General features: G+C 45.6%; 5 pseudogenes; 2 read left to right on the forward strand and 3 right to left on the reverse strand.

The window, feature by feature from the left end:
* Nucleotides 1–486: 486 nt before the first annotated feature.
* On the reverse strand, nucleotides 487–605 carry LOC143937459 (5S ribosomal RNA; annotated as a pseudogene).
* Nucleotides 606–1,126: 521 nt separating this feature from the next.
* On the reverse strand, nucleotides 1,127–1,245 carry LOC143936300 (5S ribosomal RNA; annotated as a pseudogene).
* A 471-nt stretch (nucleotides 1,246–1,716) lies between these two features.
* Nucleotides 1,717–1,835, reverse strand: LOC143936842 (5S ribosomal RNA; annotated as a pseudogene).
* A 17,642-nt stretch (nucleotides 1,836–19,477) lies between these two features.
* LOC143937173 (5S ribosomal RNA) lies at nucleotides 19,478–19,596 on the forward strand (annotated as a pseudogene).
* A 160-nt stretch (nucleotides 19,597–19,756) lies between these two features.
* Nucleotides 19,757–19,875, forward strand: LOC143937275 (5S ribosomal RNA; annotated as a pseudogene).
* Nucleotides 19,876–24,426: the final 4,551 nt, after the last annotated feature.

Raw genomic sequence — 24,426 nt, forward strand, 5'->3', positions numbered from 1 at the left:
GCTGAGGGCATCTCTTGCTCCCTGGGAGGGGACCCCACCCTATCCACTCTACCCACGACACCCCCTTACCCCTTCTTTTCCTTTTCTGCCATTTCCTTCCCCAATCTTCTCTTTCCCCTTCTCCTTCCTTTCAGTTCTACTATTTCCTTCTTAACTCAAAAAAGGGAAAAGAAAATGGTATGTTCCGACCCCATTTGACTACTACACAATACTCTTCCCCTATCTATGGATATCTAAACTCTTCGAGGGTAGCAGGGCTAGTATCAATAATATTTTAAGTGGTAGAGGATCCCAACGAGATGGAGCTTTAATCTCATCTTGATATGACCGCAAAGCTGTACACGTGCTATTCTCCTCTGACTTCTTACCATTGGCTCTGATATCCATGCAATATGATCGTTTGTTTGTAACTATTTGTATCACACATTCTGTGAAGTTGCCTTTGCATTGTATGTCGCATACTACTACTACAAAAAAAAAAAAAGAAGCCTATGGCACCTGGTATTCCCAGGCGGCCTCCCATCCAGGTACTAACCAGGCCCGACACTGTTTAGCATCCGAGATCAGACGAGATTGGGCGCTTTCAGGGTGATGGGGCCGTAGGTGATCTCTTCGGGCACTCTCAACCCTCTTGACAAACGCCAAGATGGTCACCTTGGGAAACAAGTGAAAAAAAAAACAGGTCAAGGCCAACAACATAAAATGAAGCCTACAGCACCTAGTATTCCCAGGTGGTCTCCAACCCTGTTTAGCTACTGAGATCAGAGGAGATCGGGCGCTTTCAGGGTTATGTGCCCATAGGCAATCTCTTTGGGCATTCTCAACCCTCTTGACAAATGCCAAGATAGTAACCTTGAGATACAAGCGAAAAAAAACAGGTCAATGTCAACAACATAAAAAGAAGAACACGGCACCTGGTATTCCAACGCCATCTCCCATCCAGGTACTAACTAGGCCCAACCCTTCTTAGCCTCAGAGAAGAGAAGAGATAGGGCTCTTTCAGGGTGATGCTGCTGTAAGCGATCTCTTTGGGCACTCTCAACCCTCTTGACAAATGCCAAAATGGTCACCTTGGGAAACAAGCAAAAAAAAAAAAAAACGAATCAACGCCAACAACATAAAAAGAAGCCTACAATAACTGGTATTCCCAGGTAGTCTCCCATCCAGGTACTAACCAGGCCAGACTCTTCTTAGCCTCCAAGATCAGACGAGATTGGGTGCTTTCAGAGTGATGTGGCCATAGGCAATCTCTTCAGGCACTCTCAACCCTCTTGACAAACACCAAGATGGTCACTTTGGGAAACAAGCGAAAAAAAAAACAGGTCAACGCCAACAACATAAAAAGAAGTCTACGACACCTGGTATTCCCAGGCGGTCTCCCATCCAGGAATCAGGGTGATGTGACCTCAGGCGAACGCTTTGGGACATACTCAAAACTCTTGACTGATGCTAAAATGGTCACCTTGGGAAACAAGCGAAAGAGAAACAGGTCAAAGCCAACAATATAAAAAGATTCCTACGGCACCTTTAATTAGGTACTATCCAGGCCGGACCCTGCTTATCCTCTGAGATCAGATGAGATCGGGCACTTTCAGGGGGATGTGGCCGTAGGAGATTTCTTTGGGCTCTCTCAGCCCTCTTGACAAATGCCAAGATGACCACCTTGGGAAACAAGCGGAAAAAAAATACCATGTCAACGCCAACAACATAAAAAGAATCCTACGGCACCTGGTATTCCCAGTTGGTCTCCCATCCAGTTACTAATCAGGCCCGACAATGCTTAGCCTCCGAGATCAGACAAGATCAGGCACTTTCAAGGTGATGGGGCCATAGGCGATCTCTTCGGGCGCTCTCAACCATCTTGACAAACGCCAACATGGTCATCTTGGGAAACAAGCGAAAAAAAAACAAGTCATTGCCAACATTGGAGGCTAAGCAGGGTTGGGCAATCAGTTTCCTTGCCTGAAATAGGCATCTCAGAACTGCCATCTGGCTACTTCCCGGGTTTCCAACTCCTTCAACTAATCCCAGGAGACAATACTTCGCCTCCATCCTGGTGGAGGTTCCAAACACCCGATCAATGGTTCCTGTCACCTCTGTCCAGTAGCGGATCAACTTCGGGCATCTCCAAAACATGTGCATCATGTCTCCCCCCATGTTCCCGCACCGGGGGCAACTTGCGTCCGGCCGTTCGGCCAAACTTAAAAATTTTACGAGGAGCATAATAGGTTCTATACAATAAGAACAGATGTGACATCCTCTGTGAGGAGAGCCACAATTCACCACAGGCAGGATTCCTGTGGCCAATTATAGCTCAGGGGGGTTTAGTACACACCCCACACTATATAAGGCCGCCAGCACGGTGGCCTTGTATAATATGTTGCGGTGGTCAGGGAAAGAGGATGATAGGCAGGGACAGTGTCTTTACTGCTTGGGAACCTAGCACTTTTACAGTGGGTGTTTTGTGCCTCCTGCACAGTACACACCTGAAGCTACCCTTTATTACTGGTGTTCAATTTCTGCAATACATGCATCTGCAGTGCAGAAGTTAGAGTGGGTGTTGTGTGCCTCCTGCACAGTATACACCTTATTGCTGGTGTTGTGTTTCAGGAACCTAGCACTGTTACAGTGCTAGGGGGTACAGAGAAGCTGGTATATATAGAAGACTACAGCATACAGAAGAAAGGCTAGTGAATACAGAATACAGACTCGTGTATGTAGATAGGCTTGAGTATACAGAAGACAGGCTTGGGTATACATCAAAGCTGACATTCTATACAGAAGACTGGGTAGTGTATACAGAGAGTCTAGTGGGTACAGAAGACAGGCTGGTGTATTCTAGCTAGTTTTTACAGTCTAGTGTATACAGAAGACAGGCTGTGGTATACAGAGAGTTTAGTGTATTCAGAGAGTCTAGTGTATACAGTCGGCGAGTGTATACATAAGACTGTCTAGTTTACACAGTGTTTACAGAGATGCAAGGGTGTACAGAGAAGCTGGTATATATAGAAGACTACAGCATACAGAAGAAAGGCTAGTGAATACAGAATACAGACTCGTGTATGTAGATAGGCTTGAGTATACAGAGATGCTAGAGTAAACAGTGAGGCTGGGGTACACAGAGAGGCTAATTTAAAGAGAGGCTAGTATATACAAAGATGTTAGTGTATATAGAGAGGTTAATGTATAGAGAGGGTCGAGAGTATACAGAAAGGACAGTGCATATAGAGAAACTAGTGTATACAGAAGACAGGCTTGGGTATACATCAAAGCTGACAATGTATACAGAAGACTGGGTAGTGCATACAGAGAGTCTAGTGGGTAAAGAAGACAGGCTGGTGTATTCTAGCTAGTTTTTACAGTCTAGTGTATACAGAAGACAGGCTGTGGTATACTGAGGGTTTAGTGTATTCAGAGAGTCTAGTGTATACAGTCGGTGAGTGTATACATAATACTGGCTAGTTCAGACAGTGTTTACAGAGATGCAAGGGTGTACAGAGAAGCTAGTATATATAGAAGACAGAAGAAGGGCTAGTGAATACAGAATACAGACTCGTGTATGCAGATAGGCTTGAGTATACAGAGATGCTAGAGTAAACAATGAGGCTGGGGTACACAGAGAGGCTAGCTTAAAGAGAAGCTAGTATATACAAAGAGTTAGTGTATATAGAGAGTTAGTGTATATAGAGAGGTTAGTGTATAGAGAGAGTCAAGTGTATACAGATAGGACAGTGCATATAGAGAGACTAGTGTATACAGAAGACAGGCTTGGGTATACATCCAAGCTGACAGTGTATACAGAAGACTGGGTAGTGTATACAGAGATTCTAGTGGGTACGGAAGACAGGCTGGTGTATTCTAGCTAGTTTTTATAGTCTAGTGTATACAGAAGACAGGCTGTGGTATACAGAGGGTTTAGTGTATTACAGAGATGCAAGGGTGTACAGAGAAGCTAGTATATATAGAAGACTACAGCATACAGAAGAAAGGCTAGTGAATACAGAATAAAGGCTGGCTTCTACGGAGAGGCTAGTGTATGCAGAACACTATCTAGGGTATATAGAGAGGCTAGATTATACAGAGAGGCTAGTGCATAGAGTGAAGCTATTGTATATAGAAGCCTGGTTAGTGTATACATAGAAGCTAGTGTGTACAGAAGAAAGGCTAGACAGGCTATAAAGAGAGACGAGTTTTTACAGAAGACAATTTGGGGTATACAGAGATGCTAGTTTGTACAGAGAGACTAATGTATACAGAAGACAGGCTAGGGCATACAGAAGACAGAAGACGGGCTAGTGTATTCAGAACATAGGCTAGTGTATATCGAAGACAGGCTATTGTATGCAGAAGACCGGCTAGTGTAAACATGCTGCTGTATATAGAGAGACTAGTGAATTTAGAGGGTAGGCTAAGTGATAACAAAAGACAATCTGGGCTATACAGAGACATTTCATCATTTCATCTAGCTCACATCTCTAATGGAGTTTGTCTCATTGCCATGTTATGCCTTTTCATTCTTATGCTAAATATAGATTATACTCACTACACGATTTTAATCATCCACATCAAGCATGCAATAAAACGATCATACATCAAAATAAACCATGTACTCTTTTGCTCTATTTTGCATATTTGTAATTCTCCACATCAACTGTAGCATTGACTTATTTTTCTTTATTTCTTATTAGAAATAGAGAGTACTATCTCAAAATCTGGTTAAATCTATTCACTTCGATGAGTTCTACCGCTAATTGTACGGTAATGCAAAATGTTCACAAAACCATCCATTTGCTACCAGACATGCTGCACATACTAAGAGTAATGTAACTATCGCTCGCTAACGATGTAAACAGTTTTATTGCTTTTCTGACATTAACCAAGTATCTCTGACATTAACTAAGTATCTCTCTGCACTATGATCTTATTAATAATAATAATAATAATAATAATAGGATTGTGTAATGCAAAGATCAACTAGTCTAATATAAGCTTTCTCATTGGTACCGGCATATCCTTTAAATTTAGACTAACGCAACTATTTCTCGGCCATTTTCAAGCTAAGCTTTCAATCTCTTACCTTTGAACAGCGATACTTTCTCCCTACAATATTAAGCCATTTAAATGTCCTATTGGTCGCCTATATTATACAACTCTATGAAAAGCCTATATGTAGAGAATAAAACTAGTCTTATATCTTAATAAAACAGTTTTATTGCTCAACCAGTATCAGCTGTCATGACAAATAAACGTTTCCACTGTTTGACTCTATTTTCTGTATTACTTCTTTTTCTCCACCTTAACTGTCACAGTTAAAACACAGTGACAAAACATTTCTTTTTACCGCAGCAAAATGTGAGAAAAGCAGTGTAAGCCATCTTTCTGCCATATGCTTCAGAAAATTAATGTACCGCTTTTAAATCCATATCAATTCCACATAACCGTGAACCGTCTTACAATTTTATTTACTGATATTACATTATGACTATACCAGTGGAAAAGGACAGCGTAATGGAACTGTGAAATTAATCATAATTTCAGCGTTAACTTAGCTGATAAATTTACGATTTACTCAACGATTTACTCAACGATTTAAACTTAGATTTTTTTCATTCTAAGTCTATTTAATCTTAAATAATTTATACTATATTCTACTGTACTCTTAAATTATGTACTGTTCTGTATTTTAGCCGTTCTCAGCTTTCGTTTTATGTTGCAACCATCGAATCTCATTGCTATTCCGACATTCTGCCTTAATGAGGATATTACTTTTCATTTCATGTCCACCTCACATCTCTAATGCAATTTATCTCTTTGCCATGTCATACTTTGCCAGTTATTATACTTTCTCATCTGATAGAAACATAGTCGTTGCTGATATTTCATGATTACAGCAATCATCTCATCTAATTGCTATTCCGACATTCTGCCTTGGTATTACTTTGCAACGCTCTATTGAACAATGTAAAGGTAAGCTAGATATTTTGTGTATTTCCACTTAAACTCGACCTGTATATACTGTCTCAATATTATCCTTTCTAATTTTGCTAAATTAGATTATAGAGTTTGCTATGTCTAAATCCAGGTTACCTACTCACCTTTTCTAGGTATACTGCTAATTTTAGGATAATACAAAACCATCTTATTGCTTCGTTACACGATGCACATATTAAGAGTAATACAATGCTACCGATGTGAACAGTTTAATTGCTCTTCTCACATTTAGCTGGTATCTCTCTGCTTTAGGAAACTGAATTTGTACCACAAGGATCACTCATCTAATATCAGTCCACTCAGTGCTACCGGGATAACTTTTACATTTAGAGTAATGAAATGATTTCTCAGTCATTTTGAAGCTACTGCAACCAACGCTTCCGATCTCTTTTCAACTGCAATACTTAATCTCTGCAATATTAAGTAATATTTTAACTTATGTATGGAGGGAGGAGAAATAAAAAAGGGGGGTTCCCCCGTCTAATTCCAGACAAGTATGAGGAAACAAGGAGAAGTAAAAAAAAAAAAATAGAAAAAATAAGGGGGGGACCAGAGACACAGATGCTATGTACAGTAATTACCCCAAGTAAAGCCTAAAATGAGACCTTGGTATTAAGACCCTTCAAGCGTACCTATAATTCCGTGCTGCGTAAAGGGAAAAAGGAAGGGGGGAGAGAAAAAAATGTTTTCTTACAGGCTGCTGTTTGCTGGTACTTACTACCAGGATATAACCTGGTTTCTGTTTTTTAAAAATTCTTAACTGTATCGTCCGTTACTACGTTTGTAGGTCATTTAAATGAGTATACAATTAGGGAGGCGAACCATTTAGAGAATGTCACTAGGATGTCATTCAAACAGGTAGTGAGAAAACTCTTATCTTCCAGAGAGATACCAAAACGAATAACAACCTGACAGATAACAATGTAAGCATGTATACCCTTTCGGTTCCTTCAGTTAAAGCTGTAGCTCTTAGATCCTTTACAGCTGGGGAAAAAAAAAAGTGCATAACAAGGCAAAAAGAGGGTGACCTATATCCTGCTGCCTTAACTCCCATATACCAGGTGAAACAGCTATTACAGTCTGCTGACCGGGCGCCTCCAGTACAACGTCCGTTTTGCTTTTCCTCACCTCAGGGGGGGCTTCTCCTAGCCTATTTTCCCCCGCAGGGTACCATGGCTGGCGTATATCGGCGTCTCCGCTCCTGCACTGCCTGGGATGTCCTCGGCCGGCCTCGGCTTGCGTCGGTATATCTTCGGCCGCTTTCGGCCAACTTCGGCATATACCGGCCCCTCAGCTCTCCTGGAGCACTCCGGCCAGACTCCTCCCCCAGATACTCATCGAACTTTCCGCAGCCCGCCGATTACAGATCCGACGGGGGAGAGACAGCGTGGCGGCGTCTCGCTCACCCAGCCGCATCCTCACTCCGCACACCATGCCCCACGCACATCCGGTCACTCCCCCCCTATATCTGATGGGGCCCATCAGCCCCTTTTTTATTTCTCCTCCCTCCATACATAAGTTAAAATGTCAAGGCGACGAGGCGCGGAACAGTCGCATCAGGAGGGCACGGGGACACAACACCTCCGCTCTTCCAAAGATAAGGAAAAAAGTAATCAGGCAGCAATGTCAGCTGCAGCAAAATTAGAGCGGTTTGTGCATACCCCGGCCCAAACACCAACAAAGGGGGGACAGATGGTACAAGCTAAAACCCAGCATGGGGGTCCTGCTGATAGAAAAAGCCAAGGCCAATCGGCTTCTCTGGCCATGGCAGTATCTGAGTGTAAGAGCAAAAGTAATAAGAGCCAGGGGGGTACCCAAGGTGACCTGGAGCCAGATGTGAGTGACAGCCCACTGGTGGAGGAGGCCCCAACACTGAAGGATGTCCTACAAGCGGTAAACGCATGTAAATTGTCCTTGGGAGACCTTGCAGTTCAGCTAACAGGAATGAAGGAGGAAATATCACTAGTTCGTCAAGATATTCAAAAAGTAGTTGAAAGAACAACGGTGCTGGAAACGAGAATAAGTCAACTGGAAGATTACATATATCCAATTGAGGTGGAGGTTAAGAGTATGAAAAAGCAATTGGACAGCTATGCTACTAAAATGGATGAATTAGAAAATAGATCCCGTAGGGATAACATCAGGATGTTGGGGTTACCTGAGAAAAGTGAAGGCCCTGATGCTATAAAATTTTTGGAGTCTTGGTTTGTAGACATGTTCGGAAAAGAAGGTTTTTCACCTTTCTTTGCGATAGAACGAGCTCATCGGTTTCCCTTTAGAGCTCCGCTGCCCGGAGGGCGTCCCAGACCCATGCTGCTGAAGATCTTTAATTACAAGGATAAGGTGACACTAATGCGCAAGGCGAGGGAGACGGAGGACATCTCCTTTAAAGGTTCAAAGATTTCACTTTATCCAGATTATTCTCCCGATTTGCAGAGACGCAGAGCGGAATTCCGGACAATTAAAGCCACCCTGCAGACATATAAAGTAACATATGCACTTTTATACCCAGCAAGACTGCGTGTGACGACCCCGGATGGGGTACAGATTTTTGACTCTGCAGAGGGGGCATTACATTGGCTGGAAGCTAATAAGGAGTCTCTACAGAGTAGCCAGGGGGAAAGGGAGGGTAGATAGCAAGGGAGGGGGGTGGTTATAAGATGACTGACAAATACTTAGTCAGATTTGGAAGTTAAGCGTTGGTAGGATGGGGGGGAGACAACGGGGGTGGTGTCTGTGAGTTTGGGTAATAGGTGGGTTATGGATGTTACGGTCACGTTAAACTCCCGTAGGGAGCACCTTGTTAGGTGGAGGGAAGGGAGGGAGGGGGTGGTATTAAATGGGAGGGTAGGGCGGGTTGGGGGACGAGGGGGGTATTGGGGGGATGGTGTGGTGGGTTGGAGGGGAAAACTGTTTAAAAAAAGAAATCACGTGAAGGGAGAATTCGAATATAGCACGATAAATGCACAGGAGAACAAGATAAATAACACTAAGCATTATTACAAGGTATCACATATAAGGGTTAAATTTAATCTTAAGCCACAAATACACAAAGTATGGAAAATTCAACGGATGATGAAACTGGGGTTGGAGCACTTTTTGAATATTGGTACACCGGTTGGGTCTACATATTACAAGTATTATGTATATCTGCATCACTTAGTCGTGTGGCGCTTTCCTCTTGTTAGCCTGTTTTCTTTTCTGCTTGATTGTGCAGATGACACAGGCTAAAATTCTTAATATTGGGTCCTGGAATGTGAGGGGCCTGGGCACCTCGGTTAAAAAGGCGACAGTTTTTGCTATGTTGGAGAGATTTGACGTTGGACTGGCCTGCCTGCAGGATACTCACTTAACCAATATGTCTAAATTACAACTAAATAATAGGAAATATCAACAGCAGTATCACTCAGTATACTCTTCTTATTCAAGGGGGGTGAGTGTGATAATAAAAGAGGGGGTGAGTTTCTCCTGCAGACAGGTCAGTATTGACGAGTTGGGCCGATATGTTTTTTTGTACGGTAAATTAGAGGGTAGTTATTGCATTCTGGCAAATATATATATGCCCCCACCGTTTAAAATGGAAGTCGTGTATAAACTGATGGAATTTATTGGGGATAAAGAAGGTATCCCGATTATAGCGATGGGAGACTTCAATGAAGTTCTTGACGTAGATATTGATAGGTTCCCCCCCAAGGTGCGGCCCTGGGACGCGGGAGAAACCAGGCTGAGCTGCTTTTTGAAGGAAATAGGGCTAATGGACCTGTGGAGAGAGAGATACCCGAGAGTTAAACAATATTCTTGCTTGTCAGGATCCTATGGTACCCTTTCTAGGATAGATATGGCTATAGGAAACACAGAAATGGCACAAAATATAAGGGACATAGAATATATGCCTAGAGGGATCTCAGACCATTCCCTGGTAAGGGTAGTATTAAACACGGGGGTGAAAAAAACTCAAGTGAGCTGGAAGATCAGTCCATTTTCGCTGGAACTCATGAAGGATGAAGTGGAGGTTAAACTAAGACTACGAGAGTTTATAAGTTTTAATGCGGGCACTGCGCCAACTAATGTAATCTGGGATACCTTAAAGGCTTTTCTTAGGGGTATATTGATCCAGCAGGTAGCAAGAATGAAGCGAAAATCTAGGCGGTGGGAGGAGAGTATTAGGAAGGAATTGTTAGAGGCAGAAAATGATTATGTAAAGGATCCAACCCCAGAAAAACAAAAAATATGGTTAAATAAACAACAAGGTTATAAAACAGCAATTATAAAAAAAGAAGAAAGTAAACGAATATTTCTGAAACAGCGTTATTTTGGAGAAGGAGAGGGGGTGGGTAGACTGCTCGCACAGCTGGTTAAAACAAATTCCCCTCCCTCAGTCATTTCCAGCATTAGAACCTCAAACGGGGTACCACCCGGTAGGGGGGAGGAGATAGTAGAAACCTTTGGAAATTATTATAGGGAGCTGTACCGGTCCAAGGAATAGGGGAGGAAGGGGAAATGGATAGATTCCTGGAAGGTCTGGAAATGGCGACTCTTACTCAGGAGGAAAGGGAAGCATTAGACGCCCCGATAACCATTAATGAATTACAACAGGCAGTGGCTGGGATGCCTAATCAAAAGGCCCCAGGTCCGGGCGGGCTCCCGGTAGAAATATATAAATATTATGGAGAATTGCTGCTCCCTGAGTTGTATAAGACATTAATAGATACAGTGGAGGGGGGACAACTACCTGTATCAATGACAGAGGCAACTATTATAGTGATCCCCAAAACGGATAAGGACCCGCTGGAAGTGGCCTCATACAGGCCAATCTCGCTATTGAATTCGGATGAAAAAATCTTAGCCAAGGTACTTTCAAACAGGTTGAATCAACTCATTACAAAGTTAGTACACCCAGACCAAACGGGATTTATCTTGGGAAGGTCCACCAGTATGAATATCAGGACTTTTTTAAACTTGCAGATTCCCTCAGAGAACATGGGGGCGAGGGCTATAATGTCTTTGGATGTAACAAAGGCTTTTGATAGCCTGGAGTGGAAGTATCTTTGGCGGGTGTTGGAGAAAATAGGAATGGGCCCCTCCTTTATTGGCTGGGTCAAAAGGATGTATAATGCCCCTAGTGCCAGGGTAAGGGTTAATGGTAGATACTCTGAAAAGATCGAAATGAGCAGAGGGACAAGGCAAGGTTGCCCCTTGTCTCCTCTGCTCTTTGCGCTGGCCATAGAGCCATTAGCAATAGCGATTAGGGCCAACCCGGGGATTAAGGGATTCCAAAGAAGGGGAGAGAGACAGGAAAAGATTGCGTTATACGCGGATGACGTTTTACTTTTCTTGGGAGACACTGGTCCGTCCCTGGAGTAGGCAGTTACCCTAGTAGAGGGCTTTGGAAATTTTTTGGGGCTGGCTATAAATTGGGGGAAGTCCGAGCTGCTCCGGGTGGACTCCCTGGATGCTGCGGCTGCGCTGGGGGGGGCTACAGGTGAGGGTGGTAGATGCTATGAAGTATCTTGGTATATATTTGACAGTGAATCCCGATCAGTATATTAATAAAAATTTAATTCCACTTTTGAATAAATTTAAGTGCAAGTGCGACGTCTGGAGTAAACTTCCGTTATCAGTGATGGGTCGTTGCAGCCTGATTAAGATGATTTGGATGCCACAGCTGCTATACGTTTTACATAACGCACCGGTATGGATATGTAAAAAAGGGTTTAAGAAATTGGAGACCCGTACTACTGCTATTGGAGGTGGGGAAATCCGTGGGTACATACACTCATTGCACGCAACATGGCATCCCTTAAGATCTTGACGTGGAATGTGAGGGGTCTGGGTGACCGAGCTAAGCGGGCTGCGGTCCTGTCTCATATTAAGTCGCAGCGGGCGGAGGTTACATCCTGGTTGAAACTCACCTGGTGGGACAAACACAGTTATGCCTTAAAAAACCATGGGTGGGCTGGCTCTATCAGGCCCCCCACACCTCGAATTCTAGGGGTGTGGCGGTCCTGATTGCAAAAACGGCTCAGTTCCAACTACATAGCTTGCAATCGGACCCTCAGGGCCGCTTCCTATTTCTCCATGGCACTATTGGTGGCTTGGAACTCCTTATCCTTGCTTTCTACATTCCCCCACCATTCCCCTTTACCGTTTTGCAGCAAGGTGTCACATTTATGGCCCAGTACCCCCTGGTGCCCGCTGTTTGGGCGTGTGATTTCAATATGGTTATAAATCCCCTGCTTGATAGGCTGCGCCTGCTGACCTCTTCACTTCCGTCCCCGGTTGTTACTAGGTTTGGGAGGTTCCTGGGGAAGTTTGCCCTCACGGACACATGGAGACACAGACATCCCTCACTAGCACACTACTCCTGCTTTACTCCATCCCGTTCAGCCATGTCCCGCATAGACCTGATCCTCATTTCGCCCCCTCTCCTTCCCCATCTCCTGGACGTGGGGTTTGGGGCCCGGGTGCTCTCCGACCACTCCCCTTACTGGGTCCGGTTGCGTCTGCCAAACCCTCCTGGACCCCGCGGCTGGAAACTTAATCCTTTCTGGCTTACCGTCCTGCCGGACCTGGACTCTGTCCAGCGTGAATGGGACCTTTTTTTCCACACCAACGATGGCACCGCCTCGTACGGCTCCGTCTGGGAGGCCTTCAAGGTGCATGCCCGTATGATTCTCTCCTCGCGCATCTCCAGACATAAGGCTTCCTCCAAGCGCCTACTTGAACAAGCGGAGGAGAGTCTGCATGCACTTGAGCAGGCCTTTCGGGCTGACCCGTCGGAGGCTAATGCCTCCCTGCTGAAACTACAGGCTAGGGTTACAGACCACCTCCATCACGAAAAGGCCAGGAGAGGTATTTTCTACGCTAAACAGCGCCTGTTTGAATTCGGGGAGCGCGCGGGCAAATTACTCGCATACATGGCCCACCTAGATCATAGGCCCCCGGTGGTGGTGTCCCTTAGGGACACCGGTGGGAGAATTATTACTGATTCCGACATGGTGGCGGAGGAGTTTGGGTCTTTTTACTCGGGCCTGTACTCCTCCACTGCACAGTACACCCAGGATGAGCTCGAAGCGTTCCTTGACACTGTTCCCTTCCCTTCCCTCACGCCTGAGCAAAAATTACAACTTGAAGTCACCTCTGACTGTGTAGCGGAGGCCCTGTCACTACTTCCTACTTCCAAGGCCCCGGGGTCCGACGGCCTACCCTTGGAGTTCTATGCCCAGTTTAGCAAGACTCTGATCCCCCAATTGACTAAATTATACTCACACATATTTGACTCCGCCACCCTCCCTAGGTCCATGGGCGAGGCCCTAATAGTCCTTATCCCCAAACCAGGCAAAGACCCGCTGCTTCCCGAGTCTTACCGACCCATTTCCCTGCTCCAACTAGTTGTTAAGATCTTGGCCAAAATCCTTGCCCTACGCCTGAATAAAGTCATTCACTCCTTGATACACCCCGACCAGACCGGGTTTATGCCCCAGAGAAACACGGCATTCAATCTTCGGAGACTCCACATGAATATACAAGCCCAACACTCTGACATTGGCTCCAGGGTGGTTGTCAGCCTGGACGCCGCCAAGGCGTTTGATACTGTCGAGTGGTGTTACCTGTGGAAATGCCTGCGCAGATTCGGTATAGGCCCCAACTTTATTAAATGGCTCCAACTACTTTATTATGCTCCCATGGCACGTATTCAGGTAAACGGCAGGATCTCCCCTCCCTTCTCACTCTCCAGGGGGACTCGTCAGGGCTGCCCCATCTCGCTGCTCCTTTACGCTTTGGCGGTGGATTTGGCTGGAGCCCTCAGGATTCACCCTGACATCCGTGGTCTTCGCTGTGGCGGTCTGCATGAGGTGGTCAGTCTCTACGCGGACGATATGCTCCTTTGTTTAGCGGACGCTGGCCCCTCATTGCAGGCGGCCCTGCGAACCATCACGGCCTTTGGAGCCTTTTCTGGGCTCCAGATCAATTGGACCAAGTCCCAAATTTTGCCACTTGACCTGGGGCCTCCCACCGCCGAACAGACGGCTCTCCCGCTTGCTAGGGCAAGCACCATTAAATATCTTGGAGTGCACGTCTCCAGGTCCCTCTTAGATTTCCTCGCCCTTAATGTCGAGCCCCTATTTGATACCCTAAAATCCAAAACGCAAGTGTGGTCCCGTCTCCCCCTGGGGGTGATGGGCCGAATAAATTTAGTTAAGATGATACTCCTCCCCAAGCTTTTATACGTTTTTTGGCAGGCACCAATACGCATCCCCCTTCGTATATTTAAATCTCTAGAATCGATCCTTAACACGTTCGTCTGGGGCTCGTCCCGACACAAACTGCCATAGCGGGTTTTAAAATGCCCTCCAGATTCTGGAGGGACTGCCCTCACAGACCTGTTCCTTTATTACCTCGCGTCACAGCTCTCCCACTTTTTTCACTTTCATCACTCAGACAGTTCCCGATACACCGCCCTGGTATGTTCGCAGATCCCTGGCCCGCTGACCCACCCTTTTCAACTTTTGTTTTGCGGCCCCCCCTCCCCCTCACTTCAAGGCACGGGCACCCTATGCTTTTGCACCACTGTAAAGTCTGGCACCTCGCAACACGGCTGGGTCAGGCTCCCTCCCCCCACTCTCACACGCCCCTTTGTGACAATCCTGATATGCCAGAACTTGCCCTCATCCCGGATCCTGGGCTGTGGGCAAGTAGGGGGGTCATTTATCTCTCGCAGGTAGTGTCCAACGGGATGGTTAAATTGTTCCAGGCCCTTAAAGATGAATTTGATCTCCCCAATTATATGCTATTCCGCTATCTTCAACTCCGACACGCGCTCCACACCCAATTCGCCAATCATATCCCGAGACTTGGAACTCCGGTTTTGGTTGATATAGTGTTGGGTCTCGAGCACGCACAGTTGATTTCACGGCTGTATACTTACCTGTTGACTCCCATTGCCTTGACTGTTGCCTCTCAGGTCCGTTCTCGGTGGGAGGGTGATCTCGGAGCGGTATCGGTTGAAGACTGGGACGAGGCTTTGGCGAACCACAAAATTGTGTCGCCTAGGCTCTCGGACCACCTTACCCACCTTTATGTCCTCCACAGGTCCTACCTTACACCCCATCGTATAGCCAAGTACAGGCCTGATTATGATCCCCGCTGCCCCCGCTGCACTTCCTTGGACGCCTCCTTTTACCATCTAATTTGGGCATGTCTGATCATACAGGGATACTGGGCACAGGTTGTCCAGTTCCTCCATGACCGCATGGGCTCCCCACTGTCGTTATGCCCTAGACAATGCCTTCTGGGGCTCCTCTCCCTATCTGACAGCGATAAATACCTTAACATTTTTCTACAAGAAACCTTATTTCAGGCCAGAATGCAGATAGCCAGAACATGGTTGAGAGGAAATCCCCATACTATACAACAATGGATAAGAGCGATTAATGTTACTCTCCCCCATAAGAAAATGCTATACTCTCACAGAGGCTGCCCCCATAAATTTAATAAAATTTGGGACGGGTGGTTGGAAGACCCCTCCACTTGTAGCGTCGAGGGCTAGTTGTTCTTAGTCTGCTGTGCCAGCGGATCTCCCGCAGGGACTGTATCCCCCTTCTTAATGTCAACCTCTGTCAAACAGTCTTCTCACTGCTTTGTGTCTCATGAGTTACTCTTGCAACTACCTGTATGTTTCCAACACTTGTATGTGAAATGCACCTGTTTGTGTTAGTGGCGCCTGTTGCGCCAGGCAATGCTGTCATTAACCTGTCTCTTATGTTTAATAAAGCTGCATTTTGAAGCAAGAAATTGGAGACCCTCTTCCGGGAGCTTATTTGGAGGAAAGGCACGGCCAGGGTACGACTCCAGACGCTGCAGCTGCCAATAGATAGAGGAGGCCTGGCGGTGCCACACCCTAGGAATTATTACCTGGCGGTGCAGCTGCAGCATCTGGCGGGTTGCGACTCGGATCAGGGAAGAAATTTAAAAGGAGGGATCAGAATGATAGGAGCCCCACATGAACTTATAGCGGAGGTTCTGGAGGAAGACTCCTTTCAGTATAATAACTCGGTAACTAAAATGTTGGGTAAGATATGGAAAGCGGTGAAATTAAAAATGGGCTATACAGGACTTCCAGAATTGACACCTCTTTGGGACAATAAAAATTTACCGGAATTATTTATAATAGGTAAGGTTAAAACGTGGGAAAGGAATGGTATAACCAAATTGATTCAACTTTATGACGGCGGTGTCTTAAGGACATTTTTGGATTTAAAAAAGATCTACGATATACCACAACAATCATTTTTTAGTTACCTACAGGTGAGACACGCTTTAGCAGCACAGTTTGGGGTAAATACGCCACAGTGGGATAAAACACCTTTACTTTGGAAGTTACTTACAACAGATAGGGCAAGTGGGTGTATTTCAGGAATATATAAGCAGCTGGGTATGAATTCCAACCAGGAAATTGATCATCCGAATTTGAAGAGGAAGTGGGAAGAGGATATAGGGGAAATATCAGATGTGCAGTGGAGGAGAATAATGGAGCTGGGGCCGGTGACGTCGGTCTCCCCCTCACAAAAGATCTCACAACTGATGCTGGTACATAGGGCTTATTACACGCCTAAGAGATTATGTTTGTTCGGTAGGAGACCAGATGACAGTTGCCCTAGATGTCGGGGACAGGGAGACCTTTTGCACATGGTGTGGCGCTGCCCGAAGTTATTTCGGTATTGGAGAGACGTGGTGGAGAGTATTAATAAGATCTTTAAGTTAGAACTGGTAATGGACCCGATCCTGTGTGTGCTGGGCTGTAGGCAAGAGCAGAGAGAACGAAAAAATACTACGGTGGCAGTGGTACGCTGTTTATATCAAGCGCGTAGACTGATTGCGCAAAGATGGCAAGCTGAGAGGGCCCCTTTGGTGGGAGAATGGACCTAAAGCATTAATGAACTAATATGGAAAGAGAAGACACTATATGTAAAGAGAGGGAATTTTAGAGAGTGGAAAGAAATCTGGAGGCCATGGATAAATGAGTTGGGATACCCTATAGATTAGAAAGAATGAGTAGAGGGAGATATAGGTGTTATAGTGGCGGTTCACTGCTGTTTCTGTGCTTCTGTGCGTGAAGGGGGAAGGAGGTGGTGGGGGGGGGGGGGGGTGAGGGGGAGGGGGAAGGGAGGGTAGGGGTAAGGTGGGAAAAGGATAAGTAATAAAATTAGGCTGTTGTTGTGTAGCTGTATTTTAGGACGATTTGTAATTTTTGATGGAAAACGTAATAAAGAATAGTGAAAATAATAATTTTAAGCCACGATGATGAGGAACCATGCTGAGATATAAATGAGCTGTAAGGTGATTGAGTCTCTAGAATAGAATTTCTGATGTGGGAAAAAAAACAAAGTAATATTTAGCTGCTTAGCTCACACTTTGCTGTACGTAGCCGTGTTAACTGTATTAATGGTAACCTGTAAGTAACCAATGGGGATTGACATTTCATCTCTAATTCACATTCACATTTCTAATGCAGTTTGTCTCTTTGCCATGTCATACTTTAAAGACACGTAAGGATCCTGAAAACTATAGAAACCTAGTCACGTTGTTGCTGATATTTCATGATTACAGCAATCATCTCATCTAATTGCTATTCCGACATTCTGCCTTGGTATTACTTTGCAACGCTCTATTGAACAAGGTAAATGTAAGCTATATATTTTGTGTATTTCCACTTAAACTCGACCTGTATATACTGTCTCAATATTATCCTTTCTAATTTTGCTAAATTAGATTATAGAGTTTGCTATGTCTAAATCCAGGTTACCTACTCTCCTTTATTACGTATACTGCTAATTTTAGGATAAAACAAAACCATCTTATTGCTTCTTTGAACGCTGCACATATTAAAAGTAATGCCGTGCTACCGTGAACAGTTTAATTGCTCGTCTTACATTTAGCTGGTATCTCTCTGCTATAGGAAACTGAATTTGTACTACAACGATCACTCATCTAATATCAGTCCACTCAGTGCTACCGGGATAACTTTTACATTTAGAGTAATGAAATGATTTCTCAGTCATTTTGGAGCTACTGCAACTAACGCTTCCGATCTCATTTCGACTGCAATACTTAATCTCTGCTATTGCAGAATATTTAGCTGCTTAGCTCACACTTTGCTGTACGTAGCCGTGGGGATTGGCATTTCATGTCTAATTCATAGTCACATTTCTAATGCAGTTTGTCTTTTTGCCATGTCATCCTCTGCCAGTTATTATCCTTTCTCATCCTTATGCTATACACTTTTTAACAGCACCAAAATATGAAAAAAGCACTTTACATGTTTCAGAAGTAGTTGCATTAGCAAAAAATAAAGTCCTGTCTTCTTTAAACGCTAGCTTTTCTGTATACATTAATCTCTCTGTGTACACCAGCCACTCTATATAGACTAGCCTCTCTGTCTTCTGTATACACGTGCCCGTAATCTTTATACACTAGCCTGCCTTCTTTTTACAATAGTCTCGGTGTCCCAGCCTCTCTGCATACACTAGCCTCACTGAATTCCCCAGACTGTCTTCTGTATACACAAGCCTATCTGTAAAAAAAAATAGCCGGTCTTCTGCATACTCTAGCCTCTCTGTGTAACACAGTCTCTCTCTGGATTCCCTAGCCTCCATCTCTGCATACCCAGGACCTTCCTCTGTATAATCTAGCCTATCTGTATACACTAGTCTGTCTTTTGTACAAATTAGCCTCTCTGTAGCCGGTCTTCTGTATACACGAGCCTCACTGTCTACTCTTGGTTGTCTTTTGTATACACTAGCATCTCTTTATACATTAGCTCTCTGTATACCCAAGCCTCTCTGTATACACTAGTCCACCGGTATACACTAGCAAGTCTGCATACACTAGCCTCTCTTTTTTATTCACAACCCTATGTCCGCTTGGATGGTGGGGCTACCACCTCCACTCACCGCGCACCGCGCAGGCGCCGTTCAGCTTCGGAGATTTTCCGAAGCTTCGTCTACTCCGTACTGCGCATGCGCAGTACGGCGCAGACACTATATCATGGCCGGACAGTATATGGCAGAACACCGGCACAAGTCGACCACCGGTGTCATGTGCGTCGCTGTGTAATATAGAGCAGGGTCCGGGAAGCCAATACCTCCCCGCAATTTCGGTCGCAATAGCATTGCCCTACCAATACGCATATGTTTTCTGCGCCAGAGGAACTTGATAAAGATTGAGCGAACCGCATGAAAGAAAGTCTGGGGCATTTTGATAGGTAAGGCTTGTAGTAGATACAGAAGTCGTGGCATCGCGTTCATCTTCAACGCATTACAGCGTCCGAACCATGACAGAGCTAGTGGGTCCCATCTTTTAGGGTCCGCTGTAAGCCCATAGGCTTCTTTTTATGTTGTTGGCTTTGACCTGTTTTTTTTTGCTTGTTTCTCAAGGCGACCATCTTGGCGTTTGTCAAGAGGGTTGGGCGTGTCTTGAAGAGAACGCTTACGGCCACATCAACCTGAAAGCACCCGATCTCATCTGATTTCAGAGGCTAAGCAGCATCAGGCCTGGTTAGTACCTGGATGGGAGACTGCCTGGGAAGACCAGGTGCCATAGAAGGATCTGGTCTGGTTAGTGTCTTGATTGGGAGATCGCCTGGGAATACTGGATGCCGTAGGCTTCTTTTTATGTTGTTGGCTTTGACCTGTTTTTTTTAGCTTGTTTCCCAAGGTGACCATCTTGGCCTTTGTCAAGAGGCTTCAGAGTGCCCAAAGAGAGTGCCTACGGCCAAATCACCCTGAAAGAGCCCAATCTCATCTGATCTCGGAGGCTAAGCAGTGATGGGCCTGGTTAGTACCTGGATGGGAGACAGCTTGGGAATACCAGGTGCCGTAGGCTTCTCATTATGTTGTCGGCGTTGACCTGTTTTATTTTCCCTTGTTTCCCAAGGTGATCATCTTGGCATGTGTCAAGAGGGTTGAGAGTGCACAAAGAAATTGCCTACGAGCACAACACCCTGAAAGCGCCCAATCTCGTTTGGTCTCAGAGGCTAAGCAGGGTTGGGCCTGGTTTGTACCTGGATGGGAGACCGCCTGGGTTTTCCAGATGCCGCAGGCTTATCTTTATGTTGTTGGTGTTGACCTGTTTTTTTCGCTTGTTTCCCAAAGTGATCATCTTGGCATTTGTCAAGAGGGTTGAGAGTGCCTAAAGAGATCACTTACAGCCGCATCACCCTGAAAGCACCCTATCTCTTCTGATCTCAGAGGCTAAGAAGGGTTGGGCCTAGTTAGTACTTGAATGGGAGACGGCCTTGGAATACCAGGTGCCGTATTCTTCTTTTTATGTTGTTGGCGTTGACCTTTTTTTTTCCGCTTGTTTCCCAGGGTGACTATCTTGGCATTTTTCAAGAGGGATGAGAGTGCCCAAAGAGATTGCCTATGGGCACATCACCCTGAAAGCGCCCAATTTCCGCTGATCTCAGAGGCTAGAAAGGGTCGCGCCTTGTTAATACCTGGATGGGAGATCGCCTGAAAATACTAGGTGCGGTAGGCTTCTTTTTATGTTGTTGGCGTTGACTTGTTTTTTTTGTTTGTTTCCCAAGGTGACCATCTTGGCGTTTGTCAAGAGGGTTGAGCGTGCCTGAAAAAATCTATTATGGCTGCATCACCCTGAAAGAGCCAAATCTCATTTGATCTCAGAGGCTAAGCAGGGTTGGGACCTGGTTAGTACCTGGATGGGAGACCGCCTGGGATTTCTCGATGGCATAGGCATTTTTTTTTAAGTTGTTGGCATTGACTTATTTTTTGTTTTTTTTGTTTTATTCTTTTATTAAGTAAAAGTAGAACAACATAAATATAACAGTCAACCATACAGCATGACCCAGGGTCACAAATACATGGTAACAAAAAATAGGCAGCCAAATAACTCTGGGTTCTCAGAGGGGAGTCCTAGAGTTTCATGCAGAAAAGAGAGAAACCCCACCTCGGACATGTAGTACAGTATAACTATTGCAGCTCCGTTCGGACAAATGTAATCATGGAGAACAACTGGGACCACAGCGAGCCAGCTTATCATGACCTATGTGAACCAGAGTAAAATATGAGCCGGTCGTGTCCAGAACCCTGGGGTTCTTCTGGGTCCCAAAGGCTAGTAAGGAGACAAGGCATAGTCAAAAGGGAGGACGGGGGAAGAAGAGAGTGCAAAGACGGAGAGAGAGGGAAAAATAGAAAAATAAAGACAAAAAGGGAGGGGGGGTGGGAATGCCACCCAGGGCAGACATGGCCTACGTAGGTAAACGTTAGATGTTCAGTCTTTTTCTGGGACAGGGGCGCTGCTCACCTCCCGAATGTAGTCTCAAGTACCAGTAAAATACCTCCAGGGCCTCCATGTAACACTAAATGCCTCTTCAGTGTTGTGAAGGGTGGCGGTCAATTCTTCCATCCGGAGAATATGATTTGCTTTCGAATACCACAGCACCTTGGATGGGGGCTGAGGCTGCCTCCACAGTGTGGGAATGCAGGCCCGGGCGGCGTTCAGGAGTTGCATCGTGAGGGTTTTTTTGTATTTTCGAACAGGCTGTTCGGTCAAGTGTAGAAGGCACGCTGCTGGGTTGTCTGCGATATCTACATTTCTGAGAGTTTTTATCGTCCCGGTCACCTCCACCCAAAAGTTCCTCAAGGCCGGGCATGCCCAGAAAATGTGTCCCATGGTCCCGTATTTGAATTTCACCTCCAACAAACATCCGGGATCGATCTATCCATTTTATTCAGAAGGTATGGGACTCTATACCAGCGTGAGACTATCTTGTATCCTGATTCTTGATATTGGTTTGCGATGGAAGCTTTATGTACTAATGTCAGGATCTTCCCTATCTGTTGTGGGGTAAATGTGATGCCAAAGTCCCTCTCCCATTTGTGGATAAATGGTGGGGTCGACTCCTCCTCCTGACTACTTAATAGGTTGTACAGGAGGGAGAGGGTGTGTCGCACAGGTTCCTTTTTGTGACAGATGGATTCATAGGGCGTCAGGTCTCTAGGAGTGTAGGGGGCCCTTTGTATGGCCAGAAGAAAGTGACGAAGTTGATAAGCACTAAACAAGTCAAGCGGAGGGTCAGAAAGCTCGGCGACAGTTTGCGTGGTCGGGAGCCCTCCCGAGGGCCACACCTCTCCCAGACGCTGTTTCCCCACCACTGTCAACTGTCGCAGGTTTCTTGTTGGTAAATCCCGGTGGGAAGTCTGGATTACCTATAACCGGAGTCATTGGTGACGGCAGGGGAGCAATGTGTGTGCAGCGGAACAACCTCCGCACAACAGCCAATGTAGCTCCCACTACGGGGTGATCTCTGAGGTCTTTTGGTAGGGAGGACAGGAGCCACGGGGAGGTCAATAGGGGAATGGATCCATCCTCAATCTCCATCTCCACCCACTGCTTGTGTGGGCCATTACAATGCCAATCAATGACTCTCGCTAGCAGAGTCGCTCTGTAGTATTGTCTCAGATCTGGGAGACCCAGACCCCCCTTGTCCTTTGGTCTGGCAAGCAATTGCCAACGGGCTCTGGGCGGTTTGCGCGCCCAAATAAAGTCCCGCAGCAGCACCTGCAGTTGTCTGAAAAAAATTGGGGGTAACCGGATCGGTAATGTCTGGAACAAGTATAAGATCCACGGGAGGGCCGTCATTTTGAATGCATTACAGCACCCGAACCAGGTCAGTGTTAAAGCATGCCAGTTTCCCAAATCAGATTTCAGTCTATTCAGGAGAGGGACAAAATTAAGCGGGTACAATTGTGCCAAATCCGCTGCGATGTCAACGCCCAGGTAACGTATAGATTTTTCAGCTCAGTAGAATGGAAAAGCGGAGCGTAGCCTCTTGGCCTCACCATCCGGGACCGATATATTCAATACAGCCGACGGTGCAATTGATTTTATAGTTTGATAGGCTGCCGTATCGCCGGAGAGCCGCGAGTATATTGGGAAGCGAAATGTGTGGATTGGAGACTAAAAAAATTAGATCGTCAGCGTACGCCGTAATTTTGTGGTGTGCTGAGGGTTTGGATATGCCAGTAATATTCGGTCATTCCGAACGTGACACATAAGTGGTTCCAGTGTCAGAATAAAAATTAGGGGAGACAGAGGGCACCCCTGCCTCGTCCCATTAGTGATGGGGAAAGAGTCCGAGCACTCTGAAAGCACCCAATCTCATCTGATCTTGGAGGCTAAGAAGAGTCAGGCCTGGTTAGTACCTGGATGGGAGACCACCTGGGAATACCAGTTATTGTAGGCTTCTTTTTATGTTGTTGGCATTGAATAGTTTTTTTTTTTTTCGCTTGTTTCCCAAGGTGACCATCTTGGCATTTGTCAAGAGGGTTGAGAGTGCACAAAGAGTTCGCTTACAGCAGCATCACCCTGAAAGAGCCCTATCTCTTCTCATCTCTGAGGCTAAGAAGGGTTGGGCCTAGTTAGTCCCTGGATGGGAGATGGCTTTGGAATACCAGGTGCCGTAGTCTTCTTTTTATGTTGTTGACATTGACCTGTTTTTTTTTTTTTGCTTGTTTCCCAAGGTGACTATCTTGGCATTTGTCAAGAGGGTTGAGAGTGCCCAAAGAGATTGCCTATGGGCACATAAGCCTGAAAGCGCCCGATCTCCTCTGATCTCAGAGGCTAAACAGGGTCGGGCCTTGCTAGTACCTGGATTGGAGACCACCTGGGAATACTAGGTGCTGAAGGCTTCTTTTTATGTTGTTGGCGTTGACTTGTTTTTTTTTTGTTTTGTTTACCAAGGTGTTTGTCAAGAGGGTTGAGAGTGCCTGAAGAGCTCGCCTATGGCCACATAACCCTGAAAGCACCAGATCTCGTCTGATCTCAGAGACTAAACAGTCTCCTTGTTAATACCTGGATGGGAGATCACCTGGGAATACTAGGTGCTGTAGACTTCTTCTCATGTTGTTGGCGTTGACTTGATTTTTTTGTTTGTTTCCCAAGGTAACCATATTGGCGTTAGTCAAGGTTGAGAGTGCCTGAAGAAATCTCCTACAGCCACACCACCCTGAAACAGCCCAATCTCATCTGATCTCAGAGGCTAAGCAGGGTTGGGACCAGTTTAGTACCTGGATGGGAGACCGCCTGGGATTTCCAGATGCCGTAGGCTTCTTTTTATGTTGTTGCCATTGACCTATTTTTTTCCACTTGTTTCCAAGGTGACCATCTTGGTGTTTGTCAAGAGAGTTGAGAGTGCCAGAAGATATTGGCTACGGCCACATCACCCTGAATCTGTTCCATCTCGTCTGATCTTGGAGGCTAAGCAGGGTCGGGCCTGGTTAATGCCTGGATGGGAGACTGCCTGGGAATACCAGGTGTCGTAGGCTTCTATTTTTTTTCAAATATAATTATTTCTCCAAATAGGGGAAGACGGTCCCCCGAGTACATAATGTAACAGAGAAATACAGAGCAAAA

Source organism: Lithobates pipiens, unplaced genomic scaffold (assembly GCF_037356315.1).
Source record: "Lithobates pipiens isolate NorthernLeopardFrog02 unplaced genomic scaffold, aLitPip1_a1.2 Scaffold_28, whole genome shotgun sequence".
In the NCBI taxonomy this organism is placed as follows: Eukaryota; Metazoa; Chordata; class Amphibia; order Anura; family Ranidae; genus Lithobates; species Lithobates pipiens.